The sequence below is a fragment of the Staurois parvus genome, unplaced genomic scaffold (assembly GCF_062004578.1).
Source record: "Staurois parvus isolate SC_StPar_1 unplaced genomic scaffold, SC_StPar_1.0 ptg000324l, whole genome shotgun sequence".
Lineage (NCBI taxonomy): Eukaryota > Metazoa > Chordata > Amphibia > Anura > Ranidae > Staurois > Staurois parvus.
Genome location: NW_028318120.1, coordinates 2,013,627 through 2,028,364, shown reverse-complemented (window position 1 = coordinate 2,028,364; position 14,738 = coordinate 2,013,627).

Below are 14,738 nucleotides of genomic sequence, written 5' to 3'. Positions count from 1 at the left end.
ATTGGGTTACAATAACCACTTGCCTACCGGCACTTTTACCCCCTTCCTGCCCAGGCCAACTTTCTGAGCTGTCGCACTCTGAATGACTCTCATACAAAACTGTACCCATATATAATTTTCTTTTGGTGGTATTTAATCACCACTGGGCGTGTTATTTTTTTCCTAAGCAAATGAGAAAACACCAAAAGTTTTGAAAAAAAAAAAGTTTTCTTAGTTTCTATTATAAAATTTTGCAACAGGTAATTTTTCTCCTTCACTGATGTGTGCTGATGAGGCTGCATTGATGGGTACTGATGAAACGGCACTGATAGGCAGTACTGATCTTGTGATATACAAAGCTAAAAGGCTCATCTTTCATATATTCTCTATCAGCAGCATCACAATAACACCTGGTTGATTAACACTGACTTCCAAAACACTGAAATCAGTATGTACAGTATATTCTCTATCATGCTACATGTTTTACTAAACATAGCCAAACATTTCCCCAGAAGGTACTAATCAGCTTCCTCACTTTAGCAGTGGAAATATATTAAGAAAGATTCTTTTTTTTTATTTATCCAAAGCCAAAACTTTTTTTGAAATCTTAAATACAGTGGGATTTTTTGTGACGGCAGTGCAAAAATTACCAAGTGACCCTTTCATGGTAAGAACACTTTTGATTAAAGAAGGATGTTGCACAAAGCATGCTGCAACATAAACATCATGATCAGATGCTGCTTTTATGAGTCAAAGATGTGTTGGGCACTGTGGATACAATAAACACATTGGTCTGGAATATGTAGATTTTTGTGATCAAGTCTATGAAAACTACAGTGGTCAAGATAAGGAATGTACAGCAAAGCAGATAGAGTGCAGTGGTCAGGAGATCATAAAATACAGAACGGTGTTTAGAGATCCTGAAGATGTACAGTGCATTCAGTGTACAGAATGCAGTGGTCAGGACTGAACAAAATACACCACAGCATATATCATGCAAGGCTCGGGAGTATGTAACAGATGACATAGCATATTCATGGCATAGGTCATCATTATGTAAAGTACAACATAATGTATGGGGTGCAGGAGTCAGAGTATGGAATGTATAACTAGTGCTAGGACAAAGTCATCGAGGGTGAAGGAGGGAATGTGGCCAATGGTGTCGCACAGAGCAAAATTATTTGTGGCATGTACCAATAGTTGTAATATACAGCAGCTAACTGAAGAGTATAAAAATTGGTCTTTCTTCCGACATTGCCCTGGACAGCTCCTCTTCATACTGCACTCATGTGCCACAGCCCAATTCATTGACTAACTAAGACCTCCTCATGGTCACTTCCAACAATTCTTAGGAGTGTGACTTAGTCACAGGATTGAATGTGGCGACAGCATCCATATACAGTAAGAAGAGGAGCCAGCCAGCTCGGAACTTGCTGAAAGGGAGACCGGGTTGATCTCGGTCAGTACATTCGATTGACCGTATCTTGGAACTCCTTTGAGCTAGAAACTCCAAATTTTGGGTGGACGTAGATGAGGTCTAGGACTACAAGCCCACCGGTGTGCTGGCACTTATGGTTCCTCGAAGCCCTGAGTATCGGGCTCTGACCGGCAAGCTGGCCATTACCGGGCTTTGAGCTCCCAGTTGGGTCAATTTGCACCACTATTTCTCGGAGACCCTTTAGGCTAGAAAACTGAAATGGGGGGGGGGGGGGTCCCAGGAGAGGAGACCCGTGCCTGAGGAAGGGCATCAAAAGAGAGTCTCTGGGACTCGTGGTTCTGGATCAAAAATACCACAAAGGCTGTACTGGTTCCCTGGGACCCACCAAACACCAACTGGGGCACTGAGTTTTGGGCCCCTGGGCCCCACTGTTCTGGCTGCGCTGGGGCCCAAGTGGGGTCAACCCAGGTGAGTTCGTGGTCAAGTGGGCCTGCTTTTGGGGACCATAGCTCCAGAACCACGGGTAGTAGAGATCTAGAGGTACCAAATGTCCAAATTTGGGCTGGGCTCTATGGGACTTAAGGTTTCGCGCCGGGGGTCCGAATGTGGGTCAAATTCGAGACCCGAAAAATTTCATGGAGGTACTGGGGACTCAACTCAACTACTCGGGCATCATGTTTGGGGCCCCTGGGACCCACCATCCTGGAACCACTGAGCCCCAAGTGGGGTCAACTTGAGCAAATTTGCAGTCAACTTGGCCCACTTTAGGGGACCGTAGCTCCTGGACTAAAGGTGCCCTTCAGGCTAGGAACCTGAAACTTGGCATTCTAGTACAGGAGACCCATGGGCAAGGAATGGCACCAAAAGCAAGTCTGGTATCCGTGGCTCCGGAGCAAAGGTACCCCAAAGTCTGGTACTGGTTGCTGGGGACCTACCGAACCCAGCCCCACCAAACTTGGTACCAGTGTCCACTGGGCCCTCAGCTACTGGGGCACCGAGTTTGGTTCTGGGATTAGAGGTGCCAGAACCTCAAAAAACGGGGTAATTATACTAGAGATGTATATGTACCTACGGTACAAATTTGGGGTCTCTAGCACCTTCTGGTTGAGATCGGGTGGCCCTGCGTTGGAGCTTATGGCCCCCAGTGGAAGTACTGCAGTGCGGAGCCCCAGGTGTCATTGAAAAATTGAGATTCAGGGTTACGCAACAACATCTGCAGTGCCAGGCTCTGAGGACTGAAAGGCTCTGTACCGGGGGTCCGAATAGGGGTCTCATTCGGGTTCGTGGTGAATGGAAACCAGGGGCCCCTGAGACCTGAAAAAATTCTGGTCCTAGTGGTTTGGGACCGGCAGGGGCCTTTGACAACGTGCCATTGCACGAAACGCGCAGGATATTAGCTTGCCGCACCAACGTTCCTGTCAGCTGCTAAGAGCCATGTGCTATATCAGCAGCCATTTTGAGGTATTTTGAACCCATGCATGGTAGCCCATATATTTTTTATGCTGACCATATATATGCTATCTGCTTGTAACTGTTTGCTACCCACCTATATTTGCTTATGGCTACTGTCAACTGTTTGAGTTCATCAACACAGTATGCTATTTTAATAAATTGCTACACTATATTAGCCCTTTTTTGTCTTGGTGGCTTTACTTTGAGCTACTGAAGGTAGTGTTTTTGCTGAGTTCATCGTTTACTGAGTACTAACTACAGCAAGTAGTCCCCATCCATTAAGAGGGTCCAACGAGAATTCTGGAGGTCTTCCCCAGGGTGTAACCAGTACCATTGGAGTGCCTTTACTTACCGGGTCCCAGATGACTACTAGTACCCTTATACTACATGCGTAATATTATCATACATCTGGTGAGTGCAAGCACACCTCTTTTTTCTTCATATCACTGAAGTCACGAGCACAATTGTCTGGAAAATCGGCGCATCTTGATCGAATTTTTTAAGGACTTTTATGCATATTCAGTTTGTTGCTGTTTGATATGATGTCACATTTTATTTAATACTGTCATTATTTAAGACATCACCTATATGTTCACCGATTAACACAGAAGATTGCATATTATATGTCACCATTCCACCATACTAATATATATTAAGAGCGCTGCATCTTTTATATTATCAAAGCCCCAGTACTGCCTGGCAAGCTATCTGCACTTCACCCCATACAAGTCAATGGGCGCTTGGCGGTCAAAAGGGTCAACTTTGAGGGGCCCTAACTCTTCTCCCTCTGGCCCAGTGACACCAAACTTTGCATGCCTGCTCAGTCAATCTAGCCATACAAATGACCAGATTTTGGTGTTCCTTGGATCCGTGGTTCACTAACTGCGAGGGCCCAAAGTGACGCTCTCGTGGCACTACCTTGCTGAAGAGCCTAACACCCCACTTCACAGTGCCAACTTTGCGGGCCAGTACCTCAGAACCCCTTTGGCCCAGCAACCCCCAACCCAGTCCAGAGGTTGGCCGGATATCCGTCTGCAGGTGACATAAGTATCGTGTTCCTGGTACCTGGTGTTTGCAAACCACTAGCCTGGAACCTACTGGTGCTTAGCACAAATCGCGTAAAGGCGCCGGTCCACCCTCGCCCACAACCGGTGGTGGATTAAGCCTGCTCCTTTTGAGGCGAAGCAAGCTGACCAAGAATTCCTAAGCCCCCTCCTGTGTCCACATATGGGGGTGTAGGAAGGAGGAGGGTGGAAACTGTCGTGTGGGCTGCCGCAATTTTGGCCAGGTTGGCATGGAAAGACGGCAAAAACTTCCCACGGCATGGGGGCCCCCCAGAGACATCCACGCCCCACAACTTTACAGGGGCTTAAAAGTTGCTGGCCAGGTTACTGTGCCGATCAGAGCATGTTGGGCTGTAGGGAAGTTCCCAGCCCAACCGGGGGCTTAAGGTTTAGTAGGGGGGTGCCAGTGACCCTCTGTTCACATTTGGGCTTCCTAGCATGTACCGTTCTGGAGATATGACCAGGTAAAGTCCAGACCAGGGGAGGGTGAACCAAAGTTGATCACACTTCAAATGGCTGTACCGAAGGTGTCAGACCCACCAGACCCACTTTGGGCTTAAGCAGGAATGTTCACACACTACATGCACACCAAATGTACCATCCCGGAGATATGGGGGGGTCAAAGACCAAAAATTGGTAACCGGGCAGGGTGCACCGAGGTCAGTCACATTCGAGGGGCTGTACCGGTTGTCCTGAAGGTGCCAGACCTCGAGACTTGGGAGTTAAACAGAGGTGGTCCTCGACTACCTGCACTCCAAATTTGTTGGTCCTAGCACAAGTAGAAGATCATTTGACTCTGTTAAAATTTAAAAAAAACAAAACCAGTGAGTTCTCTCTCAGAGCAAATTCCTGCCTGTCGATTTTTGGCGAATTCCAAAAAAGAAAAGCTCATAGCTCATTGACTGCTTGAGCTAGACCCATACGAATTGGAGTGCACTTACCTCAGTTAGACCCAAAAAGGCTCACCATGTTTGGGGACTCTAGCACTTAGAGTTAGGAGCGTCCAAAGTGAAATTGCCAAAACCACTTGCTGTTACCGCTACAGGTCCCGTAAGGGAGGCTGGGTTGGTCCAGGTCAGTACGTTCTATCGACCGTATCTCAAAACCCCTTTGGGCTAGAATCTCCAAATTTTAGGTGAACGTAGATAAGGTCTGGGACTACAATCCCACTGAGATTGGTGTTGCTGGCTCCTTTGGTTCCTCTGCCACAAAGCCCTGAAAATTGGTTCTTAGCTCCCGGTTGGGTCATTTTGTGCTGGAATTGCTCAGAGACCCTTCGGGCTAGGAATTTTAAACTCAGGGACTTAGTAGAGGAGACGAGTGCATGAGGAACGGCACCAAAAGCAGGTCTCTGCGACCCCTGGTTCCAGAGCAAAGGTACCCCAAAGTCCAGTACTGCTAGCCGGTGACCCACCGGAGCTAGACCTGCCAAACTCGGTACCAGTGGCCAATGGGCACCATGTTTGGGGCCCCACCGTTCTGGAACCTCTGGGGCCCAAGTAGAGTCAACTTGGGTGAGTGAATGGAAACCAGGGGTCCCCAAAACAATCCATGGAGATACCAGAGGTCTCCAGCTAGGCATGTGCCAAGTTTGGTGTGACTGGTCCCAGTGGTTCATGACCGGCCAGGGCCAAAAGCCCCAGTACCACCTGGCAAGTTTCTGCACTTCACCCCATATAAGTAAATGGGTGCTTGGCGATAATGGTGTTCCTGGGACCCATGGTTCACTAACCACAAGGGCCCAAAGTGACCCTCTCATGGCACTACAGCCTGTACCTCAGAACCCCTTCGGCCCAGCGACCTCCAACCTGGTCCAGAGGTCAGCTGGATCTCCATTTGCAGATGACCCAAGTTTGGTGTTCCTGGCCCACCAGACTCAGGGCTTAAGCAGAAGTGGTCACCCGCTACATGCACACCAAATTGGGGGTCCTGGTATGTACCGTCCTGGAAATATGGGGAAGTCAAAGCCCGAAAACAGGTAACTGGGCAGGGTGCACCAAGGTCAGTCACTTTCAAGGGGATGTATCGGTCATCCTGAAGGTGCCAGACATACGAGACTTGGGGGTTAAGTAGAGGGGGTCCCCGACTACCTGCACACCAAATTTGGTGGTCCTAGCACAAGCGGAAGGTAATTTAACTGCTGAAATCTCGAAAAATTAATCTTGCGAGCTCTCTGTCAGGACAAATTACCACCTGCAGATTTTTGGCAAATTCCATAGTTACATAGTTACTGGCTGAAAAAAGACAAAAGTCCATCCAGTTCAACCATTAAAAAAAAAAAAAAAGTTATAATCCTACACCCACAGTTGATCCAGAGGAAGGCAACCCCCCCCCCCCCCCAGCAAAGTATGGTCCAAATTGCTCCTGCAGGGGATAACAAATCCACCTTACCCCTTGAGAGGCAACCGGATATTCCCTATATCAACTTTACCTATAAATGTTAGTAACCAGTTATATTCTGTGTATCCAAGAAAGAATCCAGGCCTTTTTTAAAGTAATCCACTGAGCTGGCCAGAAACAACTCTTGAGGGAGTCTATTCCACATTTTCACAACTCTTACTGTGGAGAAACCTTTCCGTGTTTGGAGATTACATTTCTTTTCCTCATATGTAAAGCGTGCCTCCTTGTCCTCTGTGATTAACTCAGGGTGAATAACTCTACACCGAGTTCACTATATGAACCACTGATGTATCTATACATGTTCATCATATCCCCCCTTAATTTCCTCTTCTCAAGAGAGAATAAATTCAGTTCCTCTAATCTTTCCTCATAGCTCCTCCATGCCTCGTATCAGTTTAGTTGCCCTTCTCTGCACTCCAGTTCCCCAATGTTCTTTTTGTGAATTGGTGCCCAAAATTGAACTGCATATTCCAGATGAGGTGATACTAATGATTTGTATAGGTGTAAAATGGTATCTCTCTTTCTGGAGTCTATATCTCTTTTAATACAAGAGAGGATTTTGTTCACTTTAGAAACCGCAGCTTGGCATTGCATGCCATTATTAACCTCTTCACGCCTAAGGGTAAAACAAATCTAAATGCCTAAGCACAATTTTGCAACGTTGACATGTGTTAGTAAAACCGTACATTTCATCAGAACTACTTTGTATATCTAGGTGAGTTATACCTTGTTTTTTTCAGGACAAATTGAGCTTTCATTTGGTGGTAAATGGTAATGGATATCTCCTGATTTTTTTTATTATCACAGGAAAACTGGCCCAAAATAAAAAAAAATAATATTTTTTTGTTATTTAGCTGTGTGTTTCCTGGCAGGTACAAAGCCTACTTGATCTCTATGTATGAGCTTGGAGATAAGTCCGGACAGTCGGTTGGCCAGGATTTTAGTGAAAATCTTGTAGTCGGAGTTTAGTAGGGCAATGGGGCGTTAGTTGTCTACAATAGAGTGGTCTTTATCGGGTTTGGGGATAACCGAAATATATGCACGGGAGAAATCAGTCTGGGATGTGACACCTTTGAAAAGATCTCGAGAAAAAGAGAGGAGATGGGGGGGCCAGGATACCAATAAAGGATTTATAATAGGAGTAGGGCAGTCTGTCTGGTCCCGGGGGCTTTATGAGAGGGGAGATGTTTAATTGTATCAAAACAATTTTCAAAAGGGGGGGTGCACTCATTTAAAAGTGTCCTGCTGGGGCACCACAGTAAAATACCTTGTTATAATGTATTTTCAATGTGTTCAGAAATTTCCAAGATGGCGACTCGTATACTTTCTGTTTAGCAGCTTGACGTCATTGGCCCACTCTTTAGCAGCTTGACGTCATTGGCCTACTCATTTTAGCAGCTTGATGTCATTAGGCCAATGATGTCAAGCTTCTAAACAGGAAGTTTACGAGCCGCCATCTTGGTAATTCCTGAACACATTGAAAATACATTATAACAAGGTTTTTTACTGTAGTGTCCCAGCAAGACACTTTTAAATGTGAGTACACTTTGTTTTTTTAATCATGCTATATTTATATACTACACTGTTACAGCTGCTTCCCCCCTGTCAGGATGGCCTTCCCCCCCCCGCTGTCTCTTGTCCTGCCACGGCTCTTTGAAGCCGAGCCGCGCAGCGCAGGATGAGAGGTAAGGCCCCTCTAATCTCTGCCACTATCTTATCCCCATCCGGTGAGGCTGGAGGGGACAAGATAGCGAGGTTCACACCTCTCTGTGGAGAAGTGCAAACCTCCTGCAGAGATGTTCCGGATCATGAGGTCAGGAGGTCACTGCAAAAGCACAGTGAGATAATCCCAATCTTCTCCCAGCTGGCTGGGGAAGACTGCTTTAAGCCTACCAAGGCATTGTGGCATTGTAAGTGTTGATTTCCGTGCCAAGCTGGCTGGGAAGGGCTATCTCCAAAAGAACTGTGGGATAAGCCAAATCTTCTCTCTACTGGCCAGTAAAAAACTGTTTTAAGCCACCTTGGCAACGACTCTATACATCTGACTCTATGGCAAGGTAATCTGACTTTGAGGTCAGGTACCCTTAAAGGTCCATGCAAAGCTGGCTAGGTAGGACCATCTGCAAAAGCATAGTGGAATAAGCCAAATCTGCTCACAGCTTGCTGGGAAAGGCCACTTTTTCCCAGCAAGCAGTTTTGTCAAAGCCCCAAATATTCATATGGCTGTTAAGAAAGGTAGCCAAGGAGGTCTGTGGAAATGTGCATAGGGAAAAGCATTCCCCGAACAAAGATAGTTTCATATGGGACCATGCAGTTCTATCAAAGGTCTTTTATTAGAAAAATCAAAACAAATGTGCATTGCACAAGTATACACACAGAAGCTGAGCACGCTACCACCATAACTTCACCAAACTAAAAAGACAACGTTGTCTTGTCACCTTAGCAGCTGCTCATACAACCTCCAACATACACACTTAGGGGAATGGGGTGAGAAAGGCTAAAGGTGCAACTAGGGAACATACATGGCAAGAAACATGTATGGAATGTAAGAGTTGGATGATTGTCATTCAGTAGTGTCCCATATAGTAGAGATAGGAGTCAGGTAGAAAACCGGTTGTCCCATAACCATGTATAATAATAGTAGGATGTCTGAGAATGCAATTACATTTGCAAGTGAGGCTTGCCAGTCATAATCTGGATATGAATGTACCATTAGTTGGCCAGTTTAGGCCATATAATTTGCCACCATTTGCTCCATTAATACACAGTTACCAAGTAGCCAGATTCATGAATAGCACTGTAAATACACAAGTGTTCAATTTCTTAACATCCCTTAGGTATTCACTGGGCTTAATTCCAGCAAGCCACACATAGTTCCATAACTTTACCACTAGATGGCATCAGGATCTGTTTTTCATAAGCTGTACATATCAGCAGTAGTGGAAGTCCGTCCAATATACTGTATACAAGGCAGGACATGCTGGGTGCCCAGATGTGTGATGGAGGTTGGATGGGCACCAGCACTTCCTGCCTTGTATACAGTATATTGTAGACCTGTTAGTTTAACTTTTATAGTTGGGAAGATACTGGAGAGTTTAATAAAAGACCACAAAGATGAGTTCATGATGGAAAAAAAATATTTTAAGCAACAGACAGCGTGGATTCATGAAAGACAGAAGTTGTCAAACAAATCTGATTTCTTTTTATGAGAAGGTGAGAAAAACCTTTGACAGAGGGGTGGCAGTGGACATGGTATACCTGGATTTTGCAAAGGTTTTTTGACACAGTTCCCCACACACGGCTAATGTGTAAGGTAGTCTACAAGCTTGGAAAAATCTGTATGTAAATGGATAGAAAACTGGCTAAAAGATCGTATTCAGAGAGTAGTGGTTAATGATTCATACTCTGAATGGTCTTGGGTTGTCAGTGGTGTATCCCAGGGTTCAGTGTTGGGACTCTTACTTTTTAATACATTTATAAACAATATAGGGTCTGGGATTAAAAATCCCATTTCAGTCTTTGCAGATGACACCAAGCTGTGCCGTGGAATAACATCCTAACAGGATGTCTTCATCTTACAAGCCAACCTCAATGCACTGTTTAATTGGGCAGCTGTATGGCAAATGAGGCTTAATGTTGATAAATGTAAGGTTCTGCACTTGGGGGCTAAGAATATGCATGCATCATACATACTAGGGGGAGTACAACTGGGGGAATCAATGGTGGAGAAGGATCTGGGAGTTCTGGTAGATCACAAGCTTAATAATAGCATGCAATGCCAAGCTGCGGTTTCTAAATCAAGCAAAATCCTCTTTTGTATTAAAAGAAGTATAGACTCCCAGAGAGAGAGATATAATTTTACCTCGGTACAAATCATTAGTAAGACCTCAACTGGAATATACAGTTCAATGTTGGGCACAAATTCACAAAAAGAACATTGGGGAACTGGAGAAAGTACAGAGAAGGGTAACCAAACTGATAAGAGGCATGGAGGAGCTCAGCTATGAGGAAAGATTAGAGGAACTGAATTTATTCTCTCTTGAGAAAAGGAGATTAAGGGGGGATATGATGAACATGTATAAATACATCAGTGGTTCATATAGTGAACTTGGTATAGAGTTATTCACCCTGAGGTCATCACAGAGGACAAGAGGGCACTCTTTACATCTGGAGGAAAATAAATTTAAACTCCAAACACGGAAAGGTCTCTTCACAGTAAGAGCTGTGAAAATGTGGAATAGACTCCTTCAAGAGTTGGTTCTGCTTTAGTGGATTGCTTTAAAAAAAGGCCTGGATTCTTTCTTGGATACACATAATAGAACTGGATAATAATATTTATAGGTAAAGTTGAATATCCGGTTGCCTCCCAGGGAACTGTGGGATAAGCCAAATCTGCTCTCTACTGGCCAGTAAAAACTGCTGTAAGCCATATGGGGGCCTTGGTAATACCCTGAGTATACATTTGAATCTATGGCAAGGTAATCTGACTTTGAGGTCAGGTACCCTTAAAAGTCCATGCAGAGCTGGCAGGGTAGGACCATTTCTAAAAGCATAGTGGGATAAACCAAATATGCTCACTTGTGGATGGGAAAGACCACTTTTTCCCATTAAGCAGTTTTGGCAAAGCCCCAGGTATACACATGACTCTTAAGCAAGGTAGCTGAAGAAGTCTCTGCAAGGCCTGCTAAGTAAAACCTTCTGCAAAAGTACCATGGGATAAGCCAAATCTGTTCCCAGCTGGCCAGGAAAAACTGCCCCAAGCTTGCTGCGGCTTTTCAAAGTCCCGCATATACATCTGATTTTGCAGCAAGGTAGCCATGGAGGTGCGTGTAAAGCCTGCCATAGTGGATTATCTGAAAAAACATACTGAGATAATCTGAATCTTCTCCCTTCTGGCTGGGAAAGATTGCTTTAAGCCTACCAAGGGCTGTGGCACAGCAACGGGTTTAAATCTAACTCTGCAGCATGGTAAGGGTTGATTTCCATGCCAAGCTGGCCTGAAGGACTTGCCAAAAGAACTGTGGGATAAGCCAAATCTGCTCTCTACTGGCCAGTAAAAAACTGTGTTAAGCCATCTGGGGGCCTTGGCAATGGTGTGGGTATACATCTGACTCTATGGCAAGGTAATCTGACTTTGAGGTCAGGTACCCTTAAAGGTCCATGCAAAGCTGGCTGGGTAGGACCATCTGCAAAAGCATAGTGGGATAAGCCAAATATGCTCACAGCTTGAGGGGAAAGGACACTTTTACCCAGCAAGCAGTTTTGGCAAAGCCCCAGGTATACACATGAATTTTAAGCAAGGTAGCTGAGGAAGCATGCTAAGTAAAACCTTCTGCAAAAGTACCATGGGAGAAGCCAATTATTCTCCCAGCTGGCCAGGAAAGACTACCCCAAGCTTGCTGAGGCTTTTCAAAGTCCCAGGGATACATCTGATTTTGCAGCAAGGTAGTCATTGAGGTGTGTGTAAAGCCTGCCGTGGAGGAGTATCTGCAAAAACACAGTGAGTGTTAGTAAATGTTAGGATTTAGGATTAAAGGCTAGGGTCAGATTTTTACATCCACTGCCAATGCAAAAATGGATGCAAAAACAAACAGCTTTCTGTTTACATCCATTTTCTGTCCATTCCATTTTTTAATGGAACAACAATAGGGCTTTGATCCATTTCAAAAAACATTGTGGCAAATGCGGGTGGGCATGGGCGCTGTCATTCACAACAACACAAGCAGCCACTCTAGACTTACTCCAACTCTCCTATAAAGTAAACTAAGGTCCTTGCAAAATGAGAGATACAGTGAAGGAAATGAGTATTTGATCCCCTGCTGATTTTGAATATTTGCCCACTCACAAAGAAATGATCAGTCTAAAAATCGAATGGTAGGTGTATTGTAACACTGAGAGACAGAATAGCAAGACAAAATTCAAAAGAAATGCAGGTCTAACAAATTATGCACTGATTTGCATGTTCATGAGGGAAATAAGTATTTGATCCCCTATCATTCAGCAGGTGTCTTTCATACAGGTAACAAGCTGAGATTAGAAGCAGTCTCTTAAAGGGAGTGCTGCTAATCTCATTTTGTTACCTGTATAAAAGACACCTGTCCACAGGAGCAATCAAACAATCAGATTCTAAACTCTTCCCCATGGCAAAGACCAAAGAGCTGTCCAAGGATGTCAGGGACAAGATTGTAGACCTACACAAGGCTGGACTGGGCTACCAAACTATCGCCAAGCAGCTTGGTGAGAAGGTGACAACAGTTGGTGCAATCATTCTCAAATGGAAGAAACACAAAACAACTGTCAGTCTCTCTAGGTCTGGTGCACCATGCAAGATCTCACCTCGTGGAATGTCAATGATCATGAGAACAGTGAGGAATCATCCCAGAACTACACGTGGGGATCTTGTCAATGATCTCCAGGCAGCTGGGACCACAGTCACCAAGAAAACAATTGGTAAAACACTACGCCGACTAGAATTGAAATCCTGCAGGTCCATCTGCTCAAGAAAGCACATGTCCAGGCCCATCTGAAGTTTGCCACTGAACATCTGAATGATGCAGAGGAGGACTTGTTGAAAGTGTTGTGGGCAGATGAGACCAAAATCGAGCTCTTTGGCATCAACTCAACTCGCCGTGTTTGGAGGAGGAGGAATGCTGCCTATGACCCCAAGAACACCATCCCAAATGTCAAACATGGTGGTGGAAATATTCTGCTTTGGGGGTGTTTTTCTGCTAAGGGGACAGGACAACTGCACCGCATCAAAGGGACAATGGACGGGGCAATGTACCGTCAAATCTTGGGTGAGAACCTTCTTCCCTCAGCCAGGGCATTGAAAATGGGTCATGGATGGGTGTTTCAGCATGACAATGAACCAAAACACATGGCCAAAGCAACAAAGGAGTGGCTCAATTAAGGTCCTGGAGTGGCCTAGACAGTCTCCAGACCTTAATCCAATTGAAAATCTGTGGAGGGAGCTGAAAGTTCGAGTTGCCAAACGACAGGCACCAAACTTTAATGACTTGGAGAGGATCTGCCAAGAGAAGTGGGCCAAAATCCCTCCTGAGATGTGTGCAAACCTGGTGGCCAACTACACGAAACATCTGACCTCTGTGATTGCCAACAAGGGATTTGCCACAAAGTACTAAGTCATGTTTTGTGAAGGGGATCAAATACTTATTTCCCTCATGAACATGCAAATCAGTACATCATTTGTTAGACATGCATTTCTTTTGAATTGTTTTGTTGCTATTCTGTCTCTCAGTTTACAATACACCTACCATTCGATTATTAGACTGATCATTTATTTGTGAGTGGGCAAACATTCAAAATCAACAGGGGATCAAATACTTATTTCCTTCACTGTATGTATACTGTCACATGGGAGTTAGCTCAGTGGTAGAGAGTGGTTTATTGAGTTGATTCAGTCCGAACTGTGATTTAAAGGGCTTTTTGACCCACTTTTATTAAAAAGAAAAGCAAACGAAAGTAAAAGTCCTAATAAAATTGCCCCCATGGGATTTTAGACAGCGAACAGTCAATGAAAATACCAAGCCACCTGGATCTGTTATCAGTGGCATGTTGCACTTAGCACTGGTCCCTCAGATCTAGCTCTCTGGCTCTCCTGGCTCACACAGCCTTATAGATTGCAGCACTTTGCTGAACAGGCCCACTCCTGGCCTCTACATAGGGATTCTCCTCCGATACTTAAAGAATCCCTCCTGCTGTCCCAACGCTCCCAGTCCTACATGTAGGGAATTCTCTCCCAGGGAGTCCTATCTCCTTAGTGGATCATCTCTCCTGCCTGGTGCACACACCTATTTCCAAACAAGGGCCCTGAGCTATGGCCAGCCCCTGGATTACTCCGGTACACACACACCCTGCGGGTCTCCTGGAAGACCTGGACACAGAATTGAAGGCTTTGTCCCACCCAATGCACTTTGAAGCCATCAAGCTCCAGGGTCCAATCCGGGATTACAAAATCCAGTGAAAGATGTAAATCTCAATAAATACTCTGTATCCCTGTACTCTGTATTACTGCAAACCCTGTGTCATCCCTTTATCTATTTTCACAGTGACGGGTCCTTTCATTGTCGCAATACATTTTGGTCATCTGTGTATCACATGCCTTGGAATTCTGCCACTGAAGCCCTGTAGTTTCCAGGTATATACAGGTGAAACTCGAAAAATTAGAATATCGTGCAAAAGTTCATTTGTTTCAGTAATGCAACTTAAAAGGTGAAACTAATATATGAGATACTCATTACATGCAACGCAAGATAGTTCAAGCTGTGATTTGTCATAATTGTGATGATTAGGGCTTACAGCTCATGAAAACCCCAAATCCACAAATCTCAGAAAATTACAATATTACATGCAATCAATAAAACAAGGATTGTACATAGAACAAT